We start from the raw sequence: 24,686 nt of genomic DNA, 5'->3' as shown, positions 1-24,686 counted from the left end.
TTTTGTGGGTTTATTCCCCTTTTTAACGATGCGGAAACAAAACCACAAAATTTAAAATTTGTAAATTTAGATTTTTTTTTTTTTTTTTTTTTTATTTATATTTTTTTTTTCTTAAACGGATCATTGTTATTAATATTCTGCTGATTGTAATGTTTCATTTAACATTTTGAAATCCAATTAGGATCAAGATATATGCAAATCGTTGAAGGAAAAGAATACATTAAACAATGTACGTAACAATGTACGTCAGTTTAAAAATAAAAATGAATTTTTGTTTTTTTAAATTGAAATAACTTTTAAAAATTTACATTTAAATTTCTATTTTCTTTATATTAAAGTGAAATTAATACTGGTCCTGTGTGGACAGAAGTGTGATATTTTGACACATACTGGCCATGACAAATGATTTTTAAAACATAATTTAGATTAGTAAACAACGAAGGAGAGGAGCGGAGAGAAATTTTAAATATAAAAAAAAATATCTGTTTTTATACCGGCTGCCGTTCGTTTGAGAACCGTCAAATAAAGAAAAAATGTGCTGGTCAGCTCAAACGATTAACATTTTAAGCAAACAGTGACTGGTATAGAATAAATACCATATCACTCTGACTGACCAGCAGTGAGCTGTTTTTATTGAGAGAGAGAGACCAATCGTACATTATTGAAATTGAATGGGCCATTCCCGGAAGAACTGCAATACCGGGCCGACCCGTGGCGAGAGCGGAGCAAGCCCCGGGCATCCCGCCGAGTACCAAAAATCAGTTTAATATCGTAGTGACTCAATGAGCCACGTATCAGATATTAAGCTGATAAGAACAGATACTACACTTTGATCTTAGCCAAAAGGCCGAGAAGCGATAACGGTCACTGGACTACCGACGCCTCATATTCCGGAAAATTTCCTATCCGCTCCTCTGAAATGATTCCGTAAATATTCATCCGATTCCGCACACCGAAAATATTCCTTATTGCAGAAATCGCCGCCCATGCGACGTACGGCCGTTAGGCGGTGGGCGTTTTACAATCTGCCAAAGCGGAAAGGCGAATGTTAACGAAATCAATGAAACAAGTAACATTATGAATTTCTAAAACTCAAACAAGGAAAAAAATATAGCGCCTTACCTTAACGTCGTAATAGTGGCTTCCCTTGACGCCCGCGCCGCCTTGATGTATATCGAATCGATCAACGCCCTGTTGTTTTACGTCTTTGGCGGGCGGCGCAAGGCGACTAGCGCTGTGGAACAAGCCAACGTTAAAAAGGTATAGGAAGAGACTGAGAAAGAAAAAGAATACAAAAAGGTGACGTGAGGTCGGCAGGAGAAAAGATGCGGAACAAAACCACAAAATTTAAATTTGTAAATTTAGATTTTTTTTTTTTTTTTTTTTTATTTATATTTTTTTTTCTTAAACGGATCATTGTTATTAATATTCTGCTGATTGTAATGTTTCATTTAACATTTTGAAATCAATTAGGATCAAGATATATGCAAATCGTTGAAGGAAAGAATACATTAAACAATGTACGTAACAATGTACGTCAGTTTAAAAATAAAAATGAATTTTTGTTTTTTTAAATTGAAATAACTTTTAAAAATTTACATTTAAATTTCTATTTTCTTTATATTAAAGTGAAATTAATACTGGTCCTGTGTGGACAGAAGTGTGATATTTTGACACATACTGGCCATGACAAATGATTTTTAAAACATAATTTAGATTAGTAAACAACGAAGGAGAGGAGCGGAGAGAAATTTTAAATATAAAAAAAAATATCTGTTTTTATACCGGCTGCCGTTCGTTTGAGAACCGTCAAATAAAGAAAAAATGTGCTGGTCAGCTCAAACGATTAACATTTTAAGCAAACAGTGACTGGTATAGAATAAATACCATATCACTCTGACTGACCAGCAGTGAGCTGTTTTTATTGAGAGAGAGAGACCAATCGTACATTATTGAAATTGAATGGGCCATTCCCGGAAGAACTGCAATACCGGGCCGACCCGTGGCGAGAGCGGAGCAAGCCCCGGGCATCCCGCCGAGTACCAAAAATCAGTTTAATATCGTAGTGACTCAATGAGCCACGTATCAGATATTAAGCTGATAAGAACAGATACTACACTTTGATCTTAGCCAAAAGGCCGAGAAGCGATAACGGTCACTGGACTACCGACGCCTCATATTCCGGAAAATTTCCTATCCGCTCCTCTGAAATGATTCCGTAAATATTCATCCGATTCCGCACACCGAAAATATTCCTTATTGCAGAAATCGCCGCCCATGCGACGTACGGCCGTTAGGCGGTGGGCGTTTTACAATCTGCCAAAGCGGAAAGGCGAATGTTAACGAAATCAATGAAACAAGTAACATTATGAATTTCTAAAACTCAAACAAGGAAAAAAATATAGCGCCTTACCTTAACGTCGTAATAGTGGCTTCCCTTGACGCCCGCGCCGCCTTGATGTATATCGAATCGATCAACGCCCTGTTGTTTTACGTCTTTGGCGGGCGGCGCAAGGCGACTAGCGCTGTGGAACAAGCCAACGTTAAAAAGGTATAGGAAGAGACTGAGAAAGAAAAAGAATACAAAAAGGTGACGTGAGGTCGGCAGGAGAAAAGATGCGGAACAAAACCACAAAATTTAAATTTGTAAATTTAGATTTTTTTTTTTTTTTTTTTTTATTTATATTTTTTTTTCTTAAACGGATCATTGTTATTAATATTCTGCTGATTGTAATGTTTCATTTAACATTTTGAAATCAATTAGGATCAAGATATATGCAAATCGTTGAAGGAAAGAATACATTAAACAATGTACGTAACAATGTACGTCAGTTTAAAAATAAAAATGAATTTTTGTTTTTTTAAATTGAAATAACTTTTAAAAATTTACATTTAAATTTCTATTTTCTTTATATTAAAGTGAAATTAATACTGGTCCTGTGTGGACAGAAGTGTGATATTTTGACACATACTGGCCATGACAAATGATTTTTAAAACATAATTTAGATTAGTAAACAACGAAGGAGAGGAGCGGAGAGAAATTTTAAATATAAAAAAAAATATCTGTTTTTATACCGGCTGCCGTTCGTTTGAGAACCGTCAAATAAAGAAAAAATGTGCTGGTCAGCTCAAACGATTAACATTTTAAGCAAACAGTGACTGGTATAGAATAAATACCATATCACTCTGACTGACCAGCAGTGAGCTGTTTTTATTGAGAGAGAGAGACCAATCGTACATTATTGAAATTGAATGGGCCATTCCCGGAAGAACTGCAATACCGGGCCGACCCGTGGCGAGAGCGGAGCAAGCCCCGGGCATCCCGCCGAGTACCAAAAATCAGTTTAATATCGTAGTGACTCAATGAGCCACGTATCAGATATTAAGCTGATAAGAACAGATACTACACTTTGATCTTAGCCAAAAGGCCGAGAAGCGATAACGGTCACTGGACTACCGACGCCTCATATTCCGGAAAATTTCCTATCCGCTCCTCTGAAATGATTCCGTAAATATTCATCCGATTCCGCACACCGAAAATATTCCTTATTGCAGAAATCGCCGCCCATGCGACGTACGGCCGTTAGGCGGTGGGCGTTTTACAATCTGCCAAAGCGGAAAGGCGAATGTTAACGAAATCAATGAAACAAGTAACATTATGAATTTCTAAAACTCAAACAAGGAAAAAAATATAGCGCCTTACCTTAACGTCGTAATAGTGGCTTCCCTTGACGCCCGCGCCGCCTTGATGTATATCGAATCGATCAACGCCCTGTTGTTTTACGTCTTTGGCGGGCGGCGCAAGGCGACTAGCGCTGTGGAACAAGCCAACGTTAAAAAGGTATAGGAAGAGACTGAGAAAGAAAAAGAATACAAAAAGGTGACGTGAGGTCGGCAGGAGAAAAGATGCGGAACAAAACCACAAAATTTAAATTTGTAAATTTAGATTTTTTTTTTTTTTTTTTTTTATTTATATTTTTTTTTCTTAAACGGATCATTGTTATTAATATTCTGCTGATTGTAATGTTTCATTTAACATTTTGAAATCAATTAGGATCAAGATATATGCAAATCGTTGAAGGAAAGAATACATTAAACAATGTACGTAACAATGTACGTCAGTTTAAAAATAAAAATGAATTTTTGTTTTTTTAAATTGAAATAACTTTTAAAAATTTACATTTAAATTTCTATTTTCTTTATATTAAAGTGAAATTAATACTGGTCCTGTGTGGACAGAAGTGTGATATTTTGACACATACTGGCCATGACAAATGATTTTTAAAACATAATTTAGATTAGTAAACAACGAAGGAGAGGAGCGGAGAGAAATTTTAAATATAAAAAAAAATATCTGTTTTTATACCGGCTGCCGTTCGTTTGAGAACCGTCAAATAAAGAAAAAATGTGCTGGTCAGCTCAAACGATTAACATTTTAAGCAAACAGTGACTGGTATAGAATAAATACCATATCACTCTGACTGACCAGCAGTGAGCTGTTTTTATTGAGAGAGAGAGACCAATCGTACATTATTGAAATTGAATGGGCCATTCCCGGAAGAACTGCAATACCGGGCCGACCCGTGGCGAGAGCGGAGCAAGCCCCGGGCATCCCGCCGAGTACCAAAAATCAGTTTAATATCGTAGTGACTCAATGAGCCACGTATCAGATATTAAGCTGATAAGAACAGATACTACACTTTGATCTTAGCCAAAAGGCCGAGAAGCGATAACGGTCACTGGACTACCGACGCCTCATATTCCGGAAAATTTCCTATCCGCTCCTCTGAAATGATTCCGTAAATATTCATCCGATTCCGCACACCGAAAATATTCCTTATTGCAGAAATCGCCGCCCATGCGACGTACGGCCGTTAGGCGGTGGGCGTTTTACAATCTGCCAAAGCGGAAAGGCGAATGTTAACGAAATCAATGAAACAAGTAACATTATGAATTTCTAAAACTCAAACAAGGAAAAAAATATAGCGCCTTACCTTAACGTCGTAATAGTGGCTTCCCTTGACGCCCGCGCCGCCTTGATGTATATCGAATCGATCAACGCCCTGTTGTTTTACGTCTTTGGCGGGCGGCGCAAGGCGACTAGCGCTGTGGAACAAGCCAACGTTAAAAAGGTATAGGAAGAGACTGAGAAAGAAAAAGAATACAAAAAGGTGACGTGAGGTCGGCAGGAGAAAAGATGCGGAACAAAACCACAAAATTTAAATTTGTAAATTTAGATTTTTTTTTTTTTTTTTTTTTATTTATATTTTTTTTTCTTAAACGGATCATTGTTATTAATATTCTGCTGATTGTAATGTTTCATTTAACATTTTGAAATCAATTAGGATCAAGATATATGCAAATCGTTGAAGGAAAGAATACATTAAACAATGTACGTAACAATGTACGTCAGTTTAAAAATAAAAATGAATTTTTGTTTTTTTAAATTGAAATAACTTTTAAAAATTTACATTTAAATTTCTATTTTCTTTATATTAAAGTGAAATTAATACTGGTCCTGTGTGGACAGAAGTGTGATATTTTGACACATACTGGCCATGACAAATGATTTTTAAAACATAATTTAGATTAGTAAACAACGAAGGAGAGGAGCGGAGAGAAATTTTAAATATAAAAAAAAATATCTGTTTTTATACCGGCTGCCGTTCGTTTGAGAACCGTCAAATAAAGAAAAAATGTGCTGGTCAGCTCAAACGATTAACATTTTAAGCAAACAGTGACTGGTATAGAATAAATACCATATCACTCTGACTGACCAGCAGTGAGCTGTTTTTATTGAGAGAGAGAGACCAATCGTACATTATTGAAATTGAATGGGCCATTCCCGGAAGAACTGCAATACCGGGCCGACCCGTGGCGAGAGCGGAGCAAGCCCCGGGCATCCCGCCGAGTACCAAAAATCAGTTTAATATCGTAGTGACTCAATGAGCCACGTATCAGATATTAAGCTGATAAGAACAGATACTACACTTTGATCTTAGCCAAAAGGCCGAGAAGCGATAACGGTCACTGGACTACCGACGCCTCATATTCCGGAAAATTTCCTATCCGCTCCTCTGAAATGATTCCGTAAATATTCATCCGATTCCGCACACCGAAAATATTCCTTATTGCAGAAATCGCCGCCCATGCGACGTACGGCCGTTAGGCGGTGGGCGTTTTACAATCTGCCAAAGCGGAAAGGCGAATGTTAACGAAATCAATGAAACAAGTAACATTATGAATTTCTAAAACTCAAACAAGGAAAAAAATATAGCGCCTTACCTTAACGTCGTAATAGTGGCTTCCCTTGACGCCCGCGCCGCCTTGATGTATATCGAATCGATCAACGCCCTGTTGTTTTACGTCTTTGGCGGGCGGCGCAAGGCGACTAGCGCTGTGGAACAAGCCAACGTTAAAAAGGTATAGGAAGAGACTGAGAAAGAAAAAGAATACAAAAAGGTGACGTGAGGTCGGCAGGAGAAAAGATGCGGAACAAAACCACAAAATTTAAATTTGTAAATTTAGATTTTTTTTTTTTTTTTTTTTTATTTATATTTTTTTTTCTTAAACGGATCATTGTTATTAATATTCTGCTGATTGTAATGTTTCATTTAACATTTTGAAATCAATTAGGATCAAGATATATGCAAATCGTTGAAGGAAAGAATACATTAAACAATGTACGTAACAATGTACGTCAGTTTAAAAATAAAAATGAATTTTTGTTTTTTTAAATTGAAATAACTTTTAAAAATTTACATTTAAATTTCTATTTTCTTTATATTAAAGTGAAATTAATACTGGTCCTGTGTGGACAGAAGTGTGATATTTTGACACATACTGGCCATGACAAATGATTTTTAAAACATAATTTAGATTAGTAAACAACGAAGGAGAGGAGCGGAGAGAAATTTTAAATATAAAAAAAAATATCTGTTTTTATACCGGCTGCCGTTCGTTTGAGAACCGTCAAATAAAGAAAAAATGTGCTGGTCAGCTCAAACGATTAACATTTTAAGCAAACAGTGACTGGTATAGAATAAATACCATATCACTCTGACTGACCAGCAGTGAGCTGTTTTTATTGAGAGAGAGAGACCAATCGTACATTATTGAAATTGAATGGGCCATTCCCGGAAGAACTGCAATACCGGGCCGACCCGTGGCGAGAGCGGAGCAAGCCCCGGGCATCCCGCCGAGTACCAAAAATCAGTTTAATATCGTAGTGACTCAATGAGCCACGTATCAGATATTAAGCTGATAAGAACAGATACTACACTTTGATCTTAGCCAAAAGGCCGAGAAGCGATAACGGTCACTGGACTACCGACGCCTCATATTCCGGAAAATTTCCTATCCGCTCCTCTGAAATGATTCCGTAAATATTCATCCGATTCCGCACACCGAAAATATTCCTTATTGCAGAAATCGCCGCCCATGCGACGTACGGCCGTTAGGCGGTGGGCGTTTTACAATCTGCCAAAGCGGAAAGGCGAATGTTAACGAAATCAATGAAACAAGTAACATTATGAATTTCTAAAACTCAAACAAGGAAAAAAATATAGCGCCTTACCTTAACGTCGTAATAGTGGCTTCCCTTGACGCCCGCGCCGCCTTGATGTATATCGAATCGATCAACGCCCTGTTGTTTTACGTCTTTGGCGGGCGGCGCAAGGCGACTAGCGCTGTGGAACAAGCCAACGTTAAAAAGGTATAGGAAGAGACTGAGAAAGAAAAAGAATACAAAAAGGTGACGTGAGGTCGGCAGGAGAAAAGATGCGGAACAAAACCACAAAATTTAAATTTGTAAATTTAGATTTTTTTTTTTTTTTTTTTTTATTTATATTTTTTTTTCTTAAACGGATCATTGTTATTAATATTCTGCTGATTGTAATGTTTCATTTAACATTTTGAAATCAATTAGGATCAAGATATATGCAAATCGTTGAAGGAAAGAATACATTAAACAATGTACGTAACAATGTACGTCAGTTTAAAAATAAAAATGAATTTTTGTTTTTTTAAATTGAAATAACTTTTAAAAATTTACATTTAAATTTCTATTTTCTTTATATTAAAGTGAAATTAATACTGGTCCTGTGTGGACAGAAGTGTGATATTTTGACACATACTGGCCATGACAAATGATTTTTAAAACATAATTTAGATTAGTAAACAACGAAGGAGAGGAGCGGAGAGAAATTTTAAATATAAAAAAAAATATCTGTTTTTATACCGGCTGCCGTTCGTTTGAGAACCGTCAAATAAAGAAAAAATGTGCTGGTCAGCTCAAACGATTAACATTTTAAGCAAACAGTGACTGGTATAGAATAAATACCATATCACTCTGACTGACCAGCAGTGAGCTGTTTTTATTGAGAGAGAGAGACCAATCGTACATTATTGAAATTGAATGGGCCATTCCCGGAAGAACTGCAATACCGGGCCGACCCGTGGCGAGAGCGGAGCAAGCCCCGGGCATCCCGCCGAGTACCAAAAATCAGTTTAATATCGTAGTGACTCAATGAGCCACGTATCAGATATTAAGCTGATAAGAACAGATACTACACTTTGATCTTAGCCAAAAGGCCGAGAAGCGATAACGGTCACTGGACTACCGACGCCTCATATTCCGGAAAATTTCCTATCCGCTCCTCTGAAATGATTCCGTAAATATTCATCCGATTCCGCACACCGAAAATATTCCTTATTGCAGAAATCGCCGCCCATGCGACGTACGGCCGTTAGGCGGTGGGCGTTTTACAATCTGCCAAAGCGGAAAGGCGAATGTTAACGAAATCAATGAAACAAGTAACATTATGAATTTCTAAAACTCAAACAAGGAAAAAAATATAGCGCCTTACCTTAACGTCGTAATAGTGGCTTCCCTTGACGCCCGCGCCGCCTTGATGTATATCGAATCGATCAACGCCCTGTTGTTTTACGTCTTTGGCGGGCGGCGCAAGGCGACTAGCGCTGTGGAACAAGCCAACGTTAAAAAGGTATAGGAAGAGACTGAGAAAGAAAAAGAATACAAAAAGGTGACGTGAGGTCGGCAGGAGAAAAGATGCGGAACAAAACCACAAAATTTAAATTTGTAAATTTAGATTTTTTTTTTTTTTTTTTTTTTATTTATATTTTTTTTTCTTAAACGGATCATTGTTATTAATATTCTGCTGATTGTAATGTTTCATTTAACATTTTGAAATCAATTAGGATCAAGATATATGCAAATCGTTGAAGGAAAGAATACATTAAACAATGTACGTAACAATGTACGTCAGTTTAAAAATAAAAATGAATTTTTGTTTTTTTAAATTGAAATAACTTTTAAAAATTTACATTTAAATTTCTATTTTCTTTATATTAAAGTGAAATTAATACTGGTCCTGTGTGGACAGAAGTGTGATATTTTGACACATACTGGCCATGACAAATGATTTTTAAAACATAATTTAGATTAGTAAACAACGAAGGAGAGGAGCGGAGAGAAATTTTAAATATAAAAAAAAATATCTGTTTTTATACCGGCTGCCGTTCGTTTGAGAACCGTCAAATAAAGAAAAAATGTGCTGGTCAGCTCAAACGATTAACATTTTAAGCAAACAGTGACTGGTATAGAATAAATACCATATCACTCTGACTGACCAGCAGTGAGCTGTTTTTATTGAGAGAGAGAGACCAATCGTACATTATTGAAATTGAATGGGCCCTTCCCGGAAGAACTGCAATACCGGGCCGACCCGTGGCGAGAGCGGAGCAAGCCCCGGGCATCCCGCCGAGTACCAAAAATCAGTTTAATATCGTAGTGACTCAATGAGCCACGTATCAGATATTAAGCTGATAAGAACAGATACTACACTTTGATCTTAGCCAAAAGGCCGAGAAGCGATAACGGTCACTGGACTACCGACGCCTCATATTCCGGAAAATTTCCTATCCGCTCCTCTGAAATGATTCCGTAAATATTCATCCGATTCCGCACACCGAAAATATTCCTTATTGCAGAAATCGCCGCCCATGCGACGTACGGCCGTTAGGCGGTGGGCGTTTTACAATCTGCCAAAGCGGAAAGGCGAATGTTAACGAAATCAATGAAACAAGTAACATTATGAATTTCTAAAACTCAAACAAGGAAAAAAATATAGCGCCTTACCTTAACGTCGTAATAGTGGCTTCCCTTGACGCCCGCGCCGCCTTGATGTATATCGAATCGATCAACGCCCTGTTGTTTTACGTCTTTGGCGGGCGGCGCAAGGCGACTAGCGCTGTGGAACAAGCCAACGTTAAAAAGGTATAGGAAGAGACTGAGAAAGAAAAAGAATACAAAAAGGTGACGTGAGGTCGGCAGGAGAAAAGATGCGGAACAAAACCACAAAATTTAAATTTGTAAATTTAGATTTTTTTTTTTTTTTTTTTTTATTTATATTTTTTTTTCTTAAACGGATCATTGTTATTAATATTCTGCTGATTGTAATGTTTCATTTAACATTTTGAAATCAATTAGGATCAAGATATATGCAAATCGTTGAAGGAAAGAATACATTAAACAATGTACGTAACAATGTACGTCAGTTTAAAAATAAAAATGAATTTTTGTTTTTTTAAATTGAAATAACTTTTAAAAATTTACATTTAAATTTCTATTTTCTTTATATTAAAGTGAAATTAATACTGGTCCTGTGTGGACAGAAGTGTGATATTTTGACACATACTGGCCATGACAAATGATTTTTAAAACATAATTTAGATTAGTAAACAACGAAGGAGAGGAGCGGAGAGAAATTTTAAATATAAAAAAAAATATCTGTTTTTATACCGGCTGCCGTTCGTTTGAGAACCGTCAAATAAAGAAAAAATGTGCTGGTCAGCTCAAACGATTAACATTTTAAGCAAACAGTGACTGGTATAGAATAAATACCATATCACTCTGACTGACCAGCAGTGAGCTGTTTTTATTGAGAGAGAGAGACCAATCGTACATTATTGAAATTGAATGGGCCATTCCCGGAAGAACTGCAATACCGGGCCGACCCGTGGCGAGAGCGGAGCAAGCCCCGGGCATCCCGCCGAGTACCAAAAATCAGTTTAATATCGTAGTGACTCAATGAGCCACGTATCAGATATTAAGCTGATAAGAACAGATACTACACTTTGATCTTAGCCAAAAGGCCGAGAAGCGATAACGGTCACTGGACTACCGACGCCTCATATTCCGGAAAATTTCCTATCCGCTCCTCTGAAATGATTCCGTAAATATTCATCCGATTCCGCACACCGAAAATATTCCTTATTGCAGAAATCGCCGCCCATGCGACGTACGGCCGTTAGGCGGTGGGCGTTTTACAATCTGCCAAAGCGGAAAGGCGAATGTTAACGAAATCAATGAAACAAGTAACATTATGAATTTCTAAAACTCAAACAAGGAAAAAAATATAGCGCCTTACCTTAACGTCGTAATAGTGGCTTCCCTTGACGCCCGCGCCGCCTTGATGTATATCGAATCGATCAACGCCCTGTTGTTTTACGTCTTTGGCGGGCGGCGCAAGGCGACTAGCGCTGTGGAACAAGCCAACGTTAAAAAGGTATAGGAAGAGACTGAGAAAGAAAAAGAATACAAAAAGGTGACGTGAGGTCGGCAGGAGAAAAGATGCGGAACAAAACCACAAAATTTAAATTTGTAAATTTAGATTTTTTTTTTTTTTTTTTTTTATTTATATTTTTTTTTCTTAAACGGATCATTGTTATTAATATTCTGCTGATTGTAATGTTTCATTTAACATTTTGAAATCAATTAGGATCAAGATATATGCAAATCGTTGAAGGAAAGAATACATTAAACAATGTACGTAACAATGTACGTCAGTTTAAAAATAAAAATGAATTTTTGTTTTTTTAAATTGAAATAACTTTTAAAAATTTACATTTAAATTTCTATTTTCTTTATATTAAAGTGAAATTAATACTGGTCCTGTGTGGACAGAAGTGTGATATTTTGACACATACTGGCCATGACAAATGATTTTTAAAACATAATTTAGATTAGTAAACAACGAAGGAGAGGAGCGGAGAGAAATTTTAAATATAAAAAAAAATATCTGTTTTTATACCGGCTGCCGTTCGTTTGAGAACCGTCAAATAAAGAAAAAATGTGCTGGTCAGCTCAAACGATTAACATTTTAAGCAAACAGTGACTGGTATAGAATAAATACCATATCACTCTGACTGACCAGCAGTGAGCTGTTTTTATTGAGAGAGAGAGACCAATCGTACATTATTGAAATTGAATGGGCCATTCCCGGAAGAACTGCAATACCGGGCCGACCCGTGGCGAGAGCGGAGCAAGCCCCGGGCATCCCGCCGAGTACCAAAAATCAGTTTAATATCGTAGTGACTCAATGAGCCACGTATCAGATATTAAGCTGATAAGAACAGATACTACACTTTGATCTTAGCCAAAAGGCCGAGAAGCGATAACGGTCACTGGACTACCGACGCCTCATATTCCGGAAAATTTCCTATCCGCTCCTCTGAAATGATTCCGTAAATATTCATCCGATTCCGCACACCGAAAATATTCCTTATTGCAGAAATCGCCGCCCATGCGACGTACGGCCGTTAGGCGGTGGGCGTTTTACAATCTGCCAAAGCGGAAAGGCGAATGTTAACGAAATCAATGAAACAAGTAACATTATGAATTTCTAAAACTCAAACAAGGAAAAAAATATAGCGCCTTACCTTAACGTCGTAATAGTGGCTTCCCTTGACGCCCGCGCCGCCTTGATGTATATCGAATCGATCAACGCCCTGTTGTTTTACGTCTTTGGCGGGCGGCGCAAGGCGACTAGCGCTGTGGAACAAGCCAACGTTAAAAAGGTATAGGAAGAGACTGAGAAAGAAAAAGAATACAAAAAGGTGACGTGAGGTCGGCAGGAGAAAAGATGCGGAACAAAACCACAAAATTTAAATTTGTAAATTTAGATTTTTTTTTTTTTTTTTTTTTTATTTATATTTTTTTTTCTTAAACGGATCATTGTTATTAATATTCTGCTGATTGTAATGTTTCATTTAACATTTTGAAATCAATTAGGATCAAGATATATGCAAATCGTTGAAGGAAAGAATACATTAAACAATGTACGTAACAATGTACGTCAGTTTAAAAATAAAAATGAATTTTTGTTTTTTTAAATTGAAATAACTTTTAAAAATTTACATTTAAATTTCTATTTTCTTTATATTAAAGTGAAATTAATACTGGTCCTGTGTGGACAGAAGTGTGATATTTTGACACATACTGGCCATGACAAATGATTTTTAAAACATAATTTAGATTAGTAAACAACGAAGGAGAGGAGCGGAGAGAAATTTTAAATATAAAAAAAAATATCTGTTTTTATACCGGCTGCCGTTCGTTTGAGAACCGTCAAATAAAGAAAAAATGTGCTGGTCAGCTCAAACGATTAACATTTTAAGCAAACAGTGACTGGTATAGAATAAATACCATATCACTCTGACTGACCAGCAGTGAGCTGTTTTTATTGAGAGAGAGAGACCAATCGTACATTATTGAAATTGAATGGGCCATTCCCGGAAGAACTGCAATACCGGGCCGACCCGTGGCGAGAGCGGAGCAAGCCCCGGGCATCCCGCCGAGTACCAAAAATCAGTTTAATATCGTAGTGACTCAATGAGCCACGTATCAGATATTAAGCTGATAAGAACAGATACTACACTTTGATCTTAGCCAAAAGGCCGAGAAGCGATAACGGTCACTGGACTACCGACGCCTCATATTCCGGAAAATTTCCTATCCGCTCCTCTGAAATGATTCCGTAAATATTCATCCGATTCCGCACACCGAAAATATTCCTTATTGCAGAAATCGCCGCCCATGCGACGTACGGCCGTTAGGCGGTGGGCGTTTTACAATCTGCCAAAGCGGAAAGGCGAATGTTAACGAAATCAATGAAACAAGTAACATTATGAATTTCTAAAACTCAAACAAGGAAAAAAATATAGCGCCTTACCTTAACGTCGTAATAGTGGCTTCCCTTGACGCCCGCGCCGCCTTGATGTATATCGAATCGATCAACGCCCTGTTGTTTTACGTCTTTGGCGGGCGGCGCAAGGCGACTAGCGCTGTGGAACAAGCCAACGTTAAAAAGGTATAGGAAGAGACTGAGAAAGAAAAAGAATACAAAAAGGTGACGTGAGGTCGGCAGGAGAAAAGATGCGGAACAAAACCACAAAATTTAAATTTGTAAATTTAGATTTTTTTTTTTTTTTTTTTTTTATTTATATTTTTTTTTCTTAAACGGATCATTGTTATTAATATTCTGCTGATTGTAATGTTTCATTTAACATTTTGAAATCAATTAGGATCAAGATATATGCAAATCGTTGAAGGAAAGAATACATTAAACAATGTACGTAACAATGTACGTCAGTTTAAAAATAAAAATGAATTTTTGTTTTTTTAAATTGAAATAACTTTTAAAAATTTACATTTAAATTTCTATTTTCTTTATATTAAAGTGAAATTAATACTGGTCCTGTGTGGACAGAAGTGTGATATTTTGACACATACTGGCCATGACAAATGATTTTTAAAACATAATTTAGATTAGTAAACAACGAAGGAGAGGAGCGGAGAGAAATTTTAAATATAAAAAAAAATATCTGTTTTTATACCGGCTGCCGTTCGTTTGAGAACCGTCAAATAAAGAAAAAATGTGCTGGTCAGCTCAAACGATTAACATTTTAAGCAAACAGTGACTGGTATAGAATAAATACCATATCACTCTGACTGACCAGCAGTGAGCTGTTTTTATTGAGAGAGAGAGACCAATCGTACATTATTGAAATTGAATGGGCCATTCCCGGAAGAACTGCAATACCGGGCCGACCCGTGGCGAGAGCGGAGCAAGCCCCGGGCATCCCGCCGAGTACCAAAAATCAGTTTAATATCGTAGTGACTCAATGAGCCACGTATCAGATATTAAGCTGATAAGAACAGATACTACACTTTGATCTTAGCCAAAAGGCCGAGAAGCGATAACGGTCACTGGACTACCGACGCCTCATATTCCGGAAAATTTCCTATCCGCTCCTCTGAAATGATTCCGTAAATATTCATCCGATTCCGCACACCGAAAATATTCCTTATTGCAGAAATCGCCGCCCATGCGACGTACGGCCGTTAGGCGGTGGGCGTTTTACAATCTGCCAAAGCGGAAAGGCGAATGTTAACGAAATCAATGAAACAAGTAACATTATGAATTTCTAAAACTCAAACAAGGAAAAAAATATAGCGCCTTACCTTAACGTCGTAATAGTGGCTTCCCTTGACGCCCGCGCCGCCTTGATGTATATCGAATCGATCAACGCCCTGTTGTTTTACGTCTTTGGCGGGCGGCGCAAGGCGACTAGCGCTGTGGAACAAGCCAACGTTAAAAAGGTATAGGAAGAGACTGAGAAAGAAAAAGAATACAAAAAGGTGACGTGAGGTCGGCAGGAGAAAAGATGCGGAACAAAACCACAAAATTTAAATTTGTAAATTTAGATTTTTTTTTTTTTTTTTTTTTATTTATATTTTTTTTTCTTAAACGGATCATTGTTATTAATATTCTGCTGATTGTAATGTTTCATTTAACATTTTGAAATCAATTAGGATCAAGATATATGCAAATCGTTGAAGGAAAGAATACATTAAACAATGTACGTAACAATGTACGTCAGTTTAAAAATAAAAATGAATTTTTGTTTTTTTAAATTGAAATAACTTTTAAAAATTTACATTTAAATTTCTATTTTCTTTATATTAAAGTGAAATTAATACTGGTCCTGTGTGGACAGAAGTGTGATATTTTGACACATACTGGCCATGACAAATGATTTTTAAAACATAATTTAGATTAGTAAACAACGAAGGAGAGGAGCGGAGAGAAATTTTAAATATAAAAAAAAATATCTGTTTTTATACCGGCTGCCGTTCGTTTGAGAACCGTCAAATAAAGAAAAAATGTGCTGGTCAGCTCAAACGATTAACATTTTAAGCAAACAGTGACTGGTATAGAATAAATACCATATCACTCTGACTGACCAGCAGTGAGCTGTTTTTATTGAGAGAGAGAGACCAATCGTACATTATTGAAATTGAATGGGCCATTCCCGGAAGAACTGCAATACCGGGCCGACCCGTGGCGAGAGCGGAGCAAGCCCCGGGCATCCCGCCGAGTACCAAAAATCAGTTTAATATCGTAGTGACTCAATGAGCCACGTATCAGATATTAAGCTGATAAGAACAGATACTACACTTTGATCTTAGCCAAAAGGCCGAGAAGCGATAACGGTCACTGGACTACCGACGCCTCATATTCCGGAAAATTTCCTATCCGCTCCTCTGAAATGATTCCGTAAATATTCATCCGATTCCGCACACCGAAAATATTCCTTATTGCAGAAATCGCCGCCCATGCGACGTACGGCCGTTAGGCGGTGGGCGTTTTACAATCTGCCAAAGCGGAAAGGCGAATGTTAACGAAATCAATGAAACAAGTAACATTATGAATTTCTAAAACTCAAACAAGGAAAAAAATATAGCGCCTTACCTTAACGTCGTAATAGTGGCTTCCCTTGACGCCCGCGCCGCCTTGATGTATATCGAATCGATCAACGCCCTGTTGTTTTACGTCTTTGGCGGGCGGCGCAAGGCGACTAGCGCTGTGGAACAAGCCAACGTTAAAAAGGTATAGGAAGAGACTGAGAAAGAAAAAGAATACAAAAAGGTGACGTGAGGTCGGCAGGAGAAAAGATGCGGAACAAAACCACAAAATTTAAATTTGTAAATTTAGATTTTTTTTTTTTTTTTTTTTTTATTTATATTTTTTTTTCTTAAACGGATCATTGTTATTAATATTCTGCTGATTGTAATGTTTCATTTAACATTTTGAAATCAATTAGGATCAAGATATATGCAAATCGTTGAAGGAAAGAATACATTAAACAATGTACGTAACAATGTACGTCAGTTTAAAAATAAAAATGAATTTTTGTTTTTTTAAATTGAAATAACTTTTAAAAATTTACATTTAAATTTCTATTTTCTTTATATTAAAGTGAAATTAATACTGGTCCTGTGTGGACAGAAGTGTGATATTTTGACACATACTGGCCATGACAAATGATTTTTAAAACATAATTTAGATTAGTAAACAACGAAGGAGAGGAGCGGAGAGAAATTTTAAATATAAAAAAAAATATCTGTTTTTATACCGGCTGCCGTTCGTTTGAGAACCGTCAAATAAAGAAAAAATGTGCTGGTCAGCTCAAACGATTAACATTTTAAGCAAACAGTGACTGGTATAGAATAAATACCATATCACTCTGACTGACCAGCAGTGAGCTGTTTTTATTGAGAGAGAGAGACCAATCGTACATTATTGAAATTGAATGGGCCATTCCCGGAAGAACTGCAATACCGGGCCGACCCGTGGCGAGAGCGGAGCAAGCCCCGGGCATCCCGCCGAGTACCAAAAATCAGTTTAATATCGTAGTGACTCAATGAGCCACGTATCAGATATTAAGCTGATAAGAACAGATACTACACTTTGATCTTAGCCAAAAGGCCGAGAAGCGATAACGGTCACTGGACTACCGACGCCTCATATTCCGGAAAATTTCCTATCCGCTCCTCTGAAATGATTCCGTAAATATTCATCCGATTCCGCACACCGAAAATATTCCTTATTGCAGAAATCGCCGCCCATGCGACGTACGGCCGTTAGGCGGTGGGCGTTTTACAATCTGCCAAAGCGGAAAGGCGAATGTTAACGAAATCAATGAAACAAGTAACATTATGAATTTCTAAAACTCAAACAAGGAAAAAAATATAGCGCCTTACCTTAACGTCGTAATAGTGGCTTCCCTTGACGCCCGCGCCGCCTTGATGTATATCGAATCGATCAACGCCCTGTTGTTTTACGTCTTTGGCGGGCGGCGCAAGGCGACTAGCGCTGTGGAACAAGCCAACGTTAAAAAGGTATAGGAAGAGACTGAGAAAGAAAAAGAATACAAAAAGGTGACGTGAGGTCGGCAGGAGAAAAGATGCGGAACAAAACCACAAAATTTAAATTTGTAAATTTAGATTTTTTTTTTTTTTTTTTTTTATTTATATTTTTTTTTCTTAAACGGATCATTGTTATTAATATTCTGCTGATTGTAATGTTTCATTTAACATTTTGAAATCAATTAGGATCAAGATATATGCAAATCGTTGAAGGAAAGAATACATTAAACAATGTACGTAACAATGTACGTCAGTTTAAAAATAAAAATGAATTTTTGTTTTTTTAAATTGAAATAACTTTTAAAAATTTACATTTAAATTTCTATTTTCTTTATATTAAAGTGAAATTAATACTGGTCCTGTGTGGACAGAAGTGTGATATTTTGACACATACTGGCCATGACAAATGATTTTTAAAACATAATTTAGATTAGTAAACAACGAAGGAGAGGAGCGGAGAGAAATTTTAAATATAAAAAAAAATATCTGTTTTTATACCGGCTGCCGTTCGTTTGAGAACCGTCAAATAAAGAAAAAATGTGCTGGTCAGCTCAAACGATTAACATTTTAAGCAAACAGTGACTGGTATAGAATAAATACCATATCACTCTGACTGACCAGCAGTGAGCTGTTTTTATTGAGAGAGAGAGACCAATCGTACATTATTGAAATTGAATGGGCCATTCCCGGAAGAACTGCAATACCGGGCCGACCCGTGGCGAGAGCGGAGCAAGCCCCGGGCATCCCGCCGAGTACCAAAAAATCAGTTTAATATCGTAGTGACTCAATGAGCCACGTATCAGATATTAAGCTGATAAGAACAGATACTACACTTTGATCTTAGCCAAAAGGCCGAGAAGCGATAACGGTCACTGGACTACCGACGCCTCATATTCCGGAAAATTTCCTATCCGCTCCTCTGAAATGATTCCGTAAATATTCATCCGATTCCGCACACCGAAAATATTCCTTATTGCAGAAATCGCCGCCCATGCGACGTACGGCCGTTAGGCGGTGGGCGTTTTACAATCTGCCAAAGCGGAAAGGCGAATGTTAACGAAATCAATGAAACAAGTAACATTATGAATTTCTAAAACTCAAACAAGGAAAAAAATATAGCGCCTTACCTTAACGTCGTAATAGTGGCTTCCCTTGACGCCCGCGCCGCCTTGATGTATATCGAATCGATCAACGCCCTGTTGTTTTACGTCTTTGGCGGGCGGCGCAAGGCGACTAGCGCTGTGGAACAAGCCAACGTTAAAAAGGTATAGGAAGAGACTGAGAAGAAAAAGAATACAAAAAGGTGACGTGAGGTCGGCAGGAGAAAAGATGCGGAACAAAACCACAAAATTTAAATTTGTAAATTTAGATTTTTTTTTTTTTTTTTTTTTATTTATATTTTTTTTTCTTAAACGGATCATTGTTATTAATATTCTGCTGATTGTAATGTTTCATTTAACATTTTGAAATCAATTAGGATCAAGATATATGCAAATCGTTGAAGGAAAGAATACATTAAACAATGTACGTAACAATGTACGTCAGTTTAAAAATAAAAATGAATTTTTGTTTTTTTAAATTGAAATAACTTTTAAAAATTTACATTTAAATTTCTATTTTCTTTATATTAAAGTGAAATTAATACTGGTCCTGTGTGGACAGAAGTGTGATATTTTGACACATACTGGCCATGACAAATGATTTTTAAAACATAATTTAGATTAGTAAACAACGAAGGAGAGGAGCGGAGAGAAATTTTAAATATAAAAAAAAATATCTGTTTTTATACCGGCTGCCGTTCGTTTGAGAACCGTCAAATAAAGAAAAAAATGTGCTGGTCAGCTCAAACGATTAACATTTTAAGCAAACAGTGACTGGTATAGAATAAATACCATATCACTCTGACTGACCAGCAGTGAGCTGTTTTTATTGAGAGAGAGAGACCAATCGTACATTATTGAAATTGAATGGGCCATTCCCGGAAGAACTGCAATACCGGGCCGACCCGTGGCGAGAGCGGAGCAAGCCCCGGGCATCCCGCCGAGTACCAAAAAATCAGTTTAATATCGTAGTGACTCAATGAGCCACGTATCAGATATTAAGCTGATAAGAACAGATACTACACTTTGATCTTAGCCAAAAGGCCGAGAAGCGATAACGGTCCACTGGACTTACCGACGCCTCATATTCCGGAAAATTTCCTATCCGCTCCTCTGAAATGATTCCGTAAATATTCATCCGATTCCGCACACCGAAAATATTCCTTATTGCAGAAATCGCCGCCCATGCGACGTACGGCCGTTAGGCGGTGGGGCGTTTTACAATCTGCCAAAGCGGAAAGGCGAATGTTAACGAAATCAATGAAACAAGTAACATTATGAATTTCTAAAACTCAAACAAGGAAAAAAAATATAGCGCCTTACCTTAACGTCGTAATAGTGGCTTCCCTTGACGCCCGCGCCGCCTTGATGTATATCGAATCGATCAACGCCCTGTTGTTTTACGTCTTTGGCGGGCGGCGCAAGGCGACTAGCGCTGTGGAACAAGCCAACGTTAAAAAGGTATAGGAAGAGACTGAGAAAGAAAAAGAATACAAAAAGGTGACGTGAGGTCGGCAGGAGAAAAGATGCGGAACAAAACCACAAAATTTAAATTTGTAAATTTAGATTTTTTTTTTTTTTTTTTTTATATTTTTTTTTCTTAAACGGATCATTGTTATTAATATTCTGCTGATTGTAATGTTTCATTTAACATTTTGAAATCAATTAGGATCAAGATATATGCAAATCGTTGAAGGAAAGAATACATTAAACAATGTACGTAACAATGTACGTCAGTTTAAAAATAAAAATGAATTTTTGTTTTTTTAAATTGAAATAACTTTTAAAAATTTACATTTAAATTTCTATTTTCTTTATATTAAAGTGAAATTAATACTGGTCCTGTGTGGACAGAAGTGTGATATTTTGACACATACTGGCCATGACAAATGATTTTTAAAACATAATTTAGATTAGTAAACAACGAAGGAGAGGAGCGGAGAGAAATTTTAAATATAAAAAAAAATATCTGTTTTTATACCGGCTGCCGTTCGTTTGAGAACCGTCAAATAAAGAAAAAATGTGCTGGTCAGCTCAAACGATTAACATTTTAAGCAAACAGTGACTGGTATAGAATAAATACCATATCACTCTGACTGACCAGCAGTGAGCTGTTTTTATTGAGAGAGAGAGACCAATCGTACATTATTGAAATTGAATGGGCCATTCCCGGAAGAACTGCAATACCGGGCCGACCCGTGGCGAGAGCGGAGCAAGCCCCGGGCATCCCGCCGAGTACCAAAAATCAGTTTAATATCGTAGTGACTCAATGAGCCACGTATCAGATATTAAGCTGATAAGAACAGATACTACACTTTGATCTTAGCCAAAAGGCCGAGAAGCGATAACGGTCACTGGACTACCGACGCCTCATATTCCGGAAAATTTCCTATCCGCTCCTCTGAAATGATTCCGTAAATATTCATCCGATTCCGCACACCGAAAATATTCCTTATTGCAGAAATCGCCGCCCATGCGACGTACGGCCGTTAGGCGGTGGGCGTTTTACAATCTGCCAAAGCGGAAAGGCGAATGTTAACGAAATCAATGAAACAAGTAACATTATGAATTTCTAAAACTCAAACAAGGAAAAAAATATAGCGCCTTACCTTAACGTCGTAATAGTGGCTTCCCTTGACGCCCGCGCCGCCTTGATGTATATCGAATCGATCAACGCCCTGTTGTTTTACGTCTTTGGCGGGCGGCGCAAGGCGACTAGCGCTGTGGAACAAGCCAACGTTAAAAAGGTATAGGAAGAGACTGAGAAAGAAAAAGAATACAAAAAGGTGACGTGAGGTCGGCAGGAGAAAAGATGCGGAACAAAACCACAAAATTTAAATTTGTAAATTTAGATTTTTTTTTTTTTTTTTTTTTTATTTATATTTTTTTTTCTTAAACGGATCATTGTTATTAATATTCTGCTGATTGTAATGTTTCATTTAACATTTTGAAATCAATTAGGATCAAGATATATGCAAATCGTTGAAGGAAAGAATACATTAAACAATGTACGTAACAATGTACGTCAGTTTAAAAATAAAAATGAATTTTTGTTTTTTTAAATTGAAATAACTTTTAAAAATTTACATTTAAATTTCTATTTTCTTTATATTAAAGTGAAATTAATACTGGTCCTGTGTGGACAGAAGTGTGATATTTTGACACATACTGGCCATGACAAATGATTTTTAAAACATAATTTAGATTAGTAAACAACGAAGGAGAGGAGCGGAGAGAAATTTTAAATATAAAAAAAAATATCTGTTTTTATACCGGCTGCCGTTCGTTTGAGAACCGTCAAATAAAGAAAAAATGTGCTGGTCAGCTCAAACGATTAACATTTTAAGCAAACAGTGACTGGTATAGAATAAATACCATATCACTCTGACTGACCAGCAGTGAGCTGTTTTTATTGAGAGAGAGAGACCAATCGTACATTATTGAAATTGAATGGGCCATTCCCGGAAGAACTGCAATACCGGGCCGACCCGTGGCGAGAGCGGAGCAAGCCCCGGGCATCCCGCCGAGTACCAAAAATCAGTTTAATATCGTAGTGACTCAATGAGCCACGTATCAGATATTAAGCTGATAAGAACAGATACTACACTTTGATCTTAGCCAAAAGGCCGAGAAGCGATAACGGTCACTGGACTACCGACGCCTCATATTCCGGAAAATTTCCTATCCGCTCCTCTGAAATGATTCCGTAAATATTCATCCGATTCCGCACACCGAAAATATTCCTTATTGCAGAAATCGCCGCCCATGCGACGTACGGCCGTTAGGCGGTGGGCGTTTTACAATCTGCCAAAGCGGAAAGGCGAATGTTAACGAAATCAATGAAACAAGTAACATTATGAATTTCTAAAACTCAAACAAGGAAAAAAATATAGCGCCTTACCTTAACGTCGTAATAGTGGCTTCCCTTGACGCCCGCGCCGCCTTGATGTATATCGAATCGATCAACGCCCTGTTGTTTTACGTCTTTGGCGGGCGGCGCAAGGCGACTAGCGCTGTGGAACAAGCCAACGTTAAAAAGGTATAGGAAGAGACTGAGAAAGAAAAAGAATACAAAAAGGTGACGTGAGGTCGGCAGGAGAAAAGATGCGGAACAAAACCACAAAATTTAAATTTGTAAATTTAGATTTTTTTTTTTTTTTTTTTTTATTTATATTTTTTTTTCTTAAACGGATCATTGTTATTAATATTCTGCTGATTGTAATGTTTCATTTAACATTTTGAAATCAATTAGGATCAAGATATATGCAAATCGTTGAAGGAAAGAATACATTAAACAATGTACGTAACAATGTACGTCAGTTTAAAAATAAAAATGAATTTTTGTTTTTTTTAAATTGAAATAACTTTTAAAAATTTACATTTAAATTTCTATTTTCTTTATATAAAGTGAAATTAATACTGGTCCTGTGTGGACAGAAGTGTGATATTTTGACACATACTGGCCATGACAAATGATTTTTAAAACATAATTTAGATTAGTAAACAACGAAGGAGAGGAGCGGAGAGAAATTTTAAATATAAAAAAAAATATCTGTTTTTATACCGGCTGCCGTTCGTTTGAGAACCGTCAAATAAAGAAAAAATGTGCTGGTCAGCTCAAACGATTAACATTTTAAGCAAACAGTGACTGGTATAGAATAAATACCATATCACTCTGACTGACCAGCAGTGAGCTGTTTTTATTGAGAGAGAGAGACCAATCGTACATTATTGAAATTGAATGGGCCATTCCCGGAAGAACTGCAATACCGGGCCGACCCGTGGCGAGAGCGGAGCAAGCCCCGGGCATCCCGCCGAGTACCAAAAATCAGTTTAATATCGTAGTGACTCAATGAGCCACGTATCAGATATTAAGCTGATAAGAACAGATACTACACTTTGATCTTAGCCAAAAGGCCGAGAAGCGATAACGGTCACTGGACTACCGACGCCTCATATTCCGGAAAATTTCCTATCCGCTCCTCTGAAATGATTCCGTAAATATTCATCCGATTCCGCACACCGAAAATATTCCTTATTGCAGAAATCGCCGCCCATGCGACGTACGGCCGTTAGGCGGTGGGCGTTTTACAATCTGCCAAAGCGGAAAGGCGAATGTTAACGAAATCAATGAAACAAGTAACATTATGAATTTCTAAAACTCAAACAAGGAAAAAAATATAGCGCCTTACCTTAACGTCGTAATAGTGGCTTCCCTTGACGCCCGCGCCGCCTTGATGTATATCGAATCGATCAACGCCCTGTTGTTTTACGTCTTTGGCGGGCGGCGCAAGGCGACTAGCGCTGTGGAACAAGCCAACGTTAAAAAGGTATAGGAAGAGACTGAGAAAGAAAAAGAATACAAAAAGGTGACGTGAGGTCGGCAGGAGAAAAGATGCGGAACAAAACCACAAAATTTAAATTTGTAAATTTAGATTTTTTTTTTTTTTTTTTTTTTATTTATATTTTTTTTTCTTAAACGGATCATTGTTATTAATATTCTGCTGATTAG

General features: G+C 37.2%; 19 non-coding genes across 19 annotated transcripts; all 19 read right to left on the bottom strand.

The window, feature by feature from the left end:
• Nucleotides 1–666: 666 nt before the first annotated feature.
• On the bottom strand, nucleotides 667–859 carry LOC131934067 (U2 spliceosomal RNA). Its single transcript, XR_009385429.1, has one exon. It is a non-coding gene; the product is annotated as a U2 spliceosomal RNA (small nuclear RNA).
• Nucleotides 860–1,957: 1,098 nt separating this feature from the next.
• On the bottom strand, nucleotides 1,958–2,150 carry LOC131934065 (U2 spliceosomal RNA). The gene has a single exon (XR_009385427.1). It is a non-coding gene; the product is annotated as a U2 spliceosomal RNA (small nuclear RNA).
• Nucleotides 2,151–3,248: 1,098 nt separating this feature from the next.
• Nucleotides 3,249–3,441, bottom strand: LOC131934064 (U2 spliceosomal RNA). The gene has a single exon (XR_009385426.1). It is a non-coding gene; the product is annotated as a U2 spliceosomal RNA (small nuclear RNA).
• Nucleotides 3,442–4,539: 1,098 nt separating this feature from the next.
• Nucleotides 4,540–4,732, bottom strand: LOC131934063 (U2 spliceosomal RNA). The gene has a single exon (XR_009385425.1). It is a non-coding gene; the product is annotated as a U2 spliceosomal RNA (small nuclear RNA).
• A 1,098-nt stretch (nucleotides 4,733–5,830) lies between these two features.
• LOC131934062 (U2 spliceosomal RNA) lies at nucleotides 5,831–6,023 on the bottom strand. Its single transcript, XR_009385424.1, has one exon. It is a non-coding gene; the product is annotated as a U2 spliceosomal RNA (small nuclear RNA).
• Nucleotides 6,024–7,121: 1,098 nt separating this feature from the next.
• Nucleotides 7,122–7,314, bottom strand: LOC131934061 (U2 spliceosomal RNA). The gene has a single exon (XR_009385423.1). It is a non-coding gene; the product is annotated as a U2 spliceosomal RNA (small nuclear RNA).
• Nucleotides 7,315–8,412: 1,098 nt separating this feature from the next.
• LOC131934060 (U2 spliceosomal RNA) lies at nucleotides 8,413–8,605 on the bottom strand. The gene has a single exon (XR_009385422.1). It is a non-coding gene; the product is annotated as a U2 spliceosomal RNA (small nuclear RNA).
• A 1,099-nt stretch (nucleotides 8,606–9,704) lies between these two features.
• Nucleotides 9,705–9,897, bottom strand: LOC131934068 (U2 spliceosomal RNA). The gene has a single exon (XR_009385430.1). It is a non-coding gene; the product is annotated as a U2 spliceosomal RNA (small nuclear RNA).
• A 1,098-nt stretch (nucleotides 9,898–10,995) lies between these two features.
• On the bottom strand, nucleotides 10,996–11,188 carry LOC131934059 (U2 spliceosomal RNA). Its single transcript, XR_009385421.1, has one exon. It is a non-coding gene; the product is annotated as a U2 spliceosomal RNA (small nuclear RNA).
• A 1,098-nt stretch (nucleotides 11,189–12,286) lies between these two features.
• LOC131934058 (U2 spliceosomal RNA) lies at nucleotides 12,287–12,479 on the bottom strand. Its single transcript, XR_009385420.1, has one exon. It is a non-coding gene; the product is annotated as a U2 spliceosomal RNA (small nuclear RNA).
• Nucleotides 12,480–13,578: 1,099 nt separating this feature from the next.
• Nucleotides 13,579–13,771, bottom strand: LOC131934057 (U2 spliceosomal RNA). Its single transcript, XR_009385419.1, has one exon. It is a non-coding gene; the product is annotated as a U2 spliceosomal RNA (small nuclear RNA).
• A 1,099-nt stretch (nucleotides 13,772–14,870) lies between these two features.
• On the bottom strand, nucleotides 14,871–15,063 carry LOC131934056 (U2 spliceosomal RNA). The gene has a single exon (XR_009385418.1). It is a non-coding gene; the product is annotated as a U2 spliceosomal RNA (small nuclear RNA).
• Nucleotides 15,064–16,161: 1,098 nt separating this feature from the next.
• Nucleotides 16,162–16,354, bottom strand: LOC131934073 (U2 spliceosomal RNA). The gene has a single exon (XR_009385435.1). It is a non-coding gene; the product is annotated as a U2 spliceosomal RNA (small nuclear RNA).
• Nucleotides 16,355–17,453: 1,099 nt separating this feature from the next.
• On the bottom strand, nucleotides 17,454–17,646 carry LOC131934072 (U2 spliceosomal RNA). Its single transcript, XR_009385434.1, has one exon. It is a non-coding gene; the product is annotated as a U2 spliceosomal RNA (small nuclear RNA).
• Nucleotides 17,647–18,744: 1,098 nt separating this feature from the next.
• On the bottom strand, nucleotides 18,745–18,938 carry LOC131934070 (U2 spliceosomal RNA). The gene has a single exon (XR_009385432.1). It is a non-coding gene; the product is annotated as a U2 spliceosomal RNA (small nuclear RNA).
• Nucleotides 18,939–20,036: 1,098 nt separating this feature from the next.
• Nucleotides 20,037–20,230, bottom strand: LOC131934069 (U2 spliceosomal RNA). Its single transcript, XR_009385431.1, has one exon. It is a non-coding gene; the product is annotated as a U2 spliceosomal RNA (small nuclear RNA).
• Nucleotides 20,231–21,327: 1,097 nt separating this feature from the next.
• Nucleotides 21,328–21,520, bottom strand: LOC131934071 (U2 spliceosomal RNA). Its single transcript, XR_009385433.1, has one exon. It is a non-coding gene; the product is annotated as a U2 spliceosomal RNA (small nuclear RNA).
• A 1,099-nt stretch (nucleotides 21,521–22,619) lies between these two features.
• Nucleotides 22,620–22,812, bottom strand: LOC131934066 (U2 spliceosomal RNA). The gene has a single exon (XR_009385428.1). It is a non-coding gene; the product is annotated as a U2 spliceosomal RNA (small nuclear RNA).
• Nucleotides 22,813–23,910: 1,098 nt separating this feature from the next.
• On the bottom strand, nucleotides 23,911–24,103 carry LOC131934055 (U2 spliceosomal RNA). The gene has a single exon (XR_009385417.1). It is a non-coding gene; the product is annotated as a U2 spliceosomal RNA (small nuclear RNA).
• Nucleotides 24,104–24,686: the final 583 nt, after the last annotated feature.

The sequence above is a fragment of the Physella acuta genome, unplaced genomic scaffold (assembly GCF_028476545.2).
Source record: "Physella acuta isolate Inbredline_101_S28 unplaced genomic scaffold, ASM2847654v3 ptg002727l, whole genome shotgun sequence".
Lineage (NCBI taxonomy): Eukaryota > Metazoa > Mollusca > Gastropoda > Physidae > Physella > Physella acuta.
This window is presented reverse-complemented; position numbering and strand designations above follow the sequence as displayed.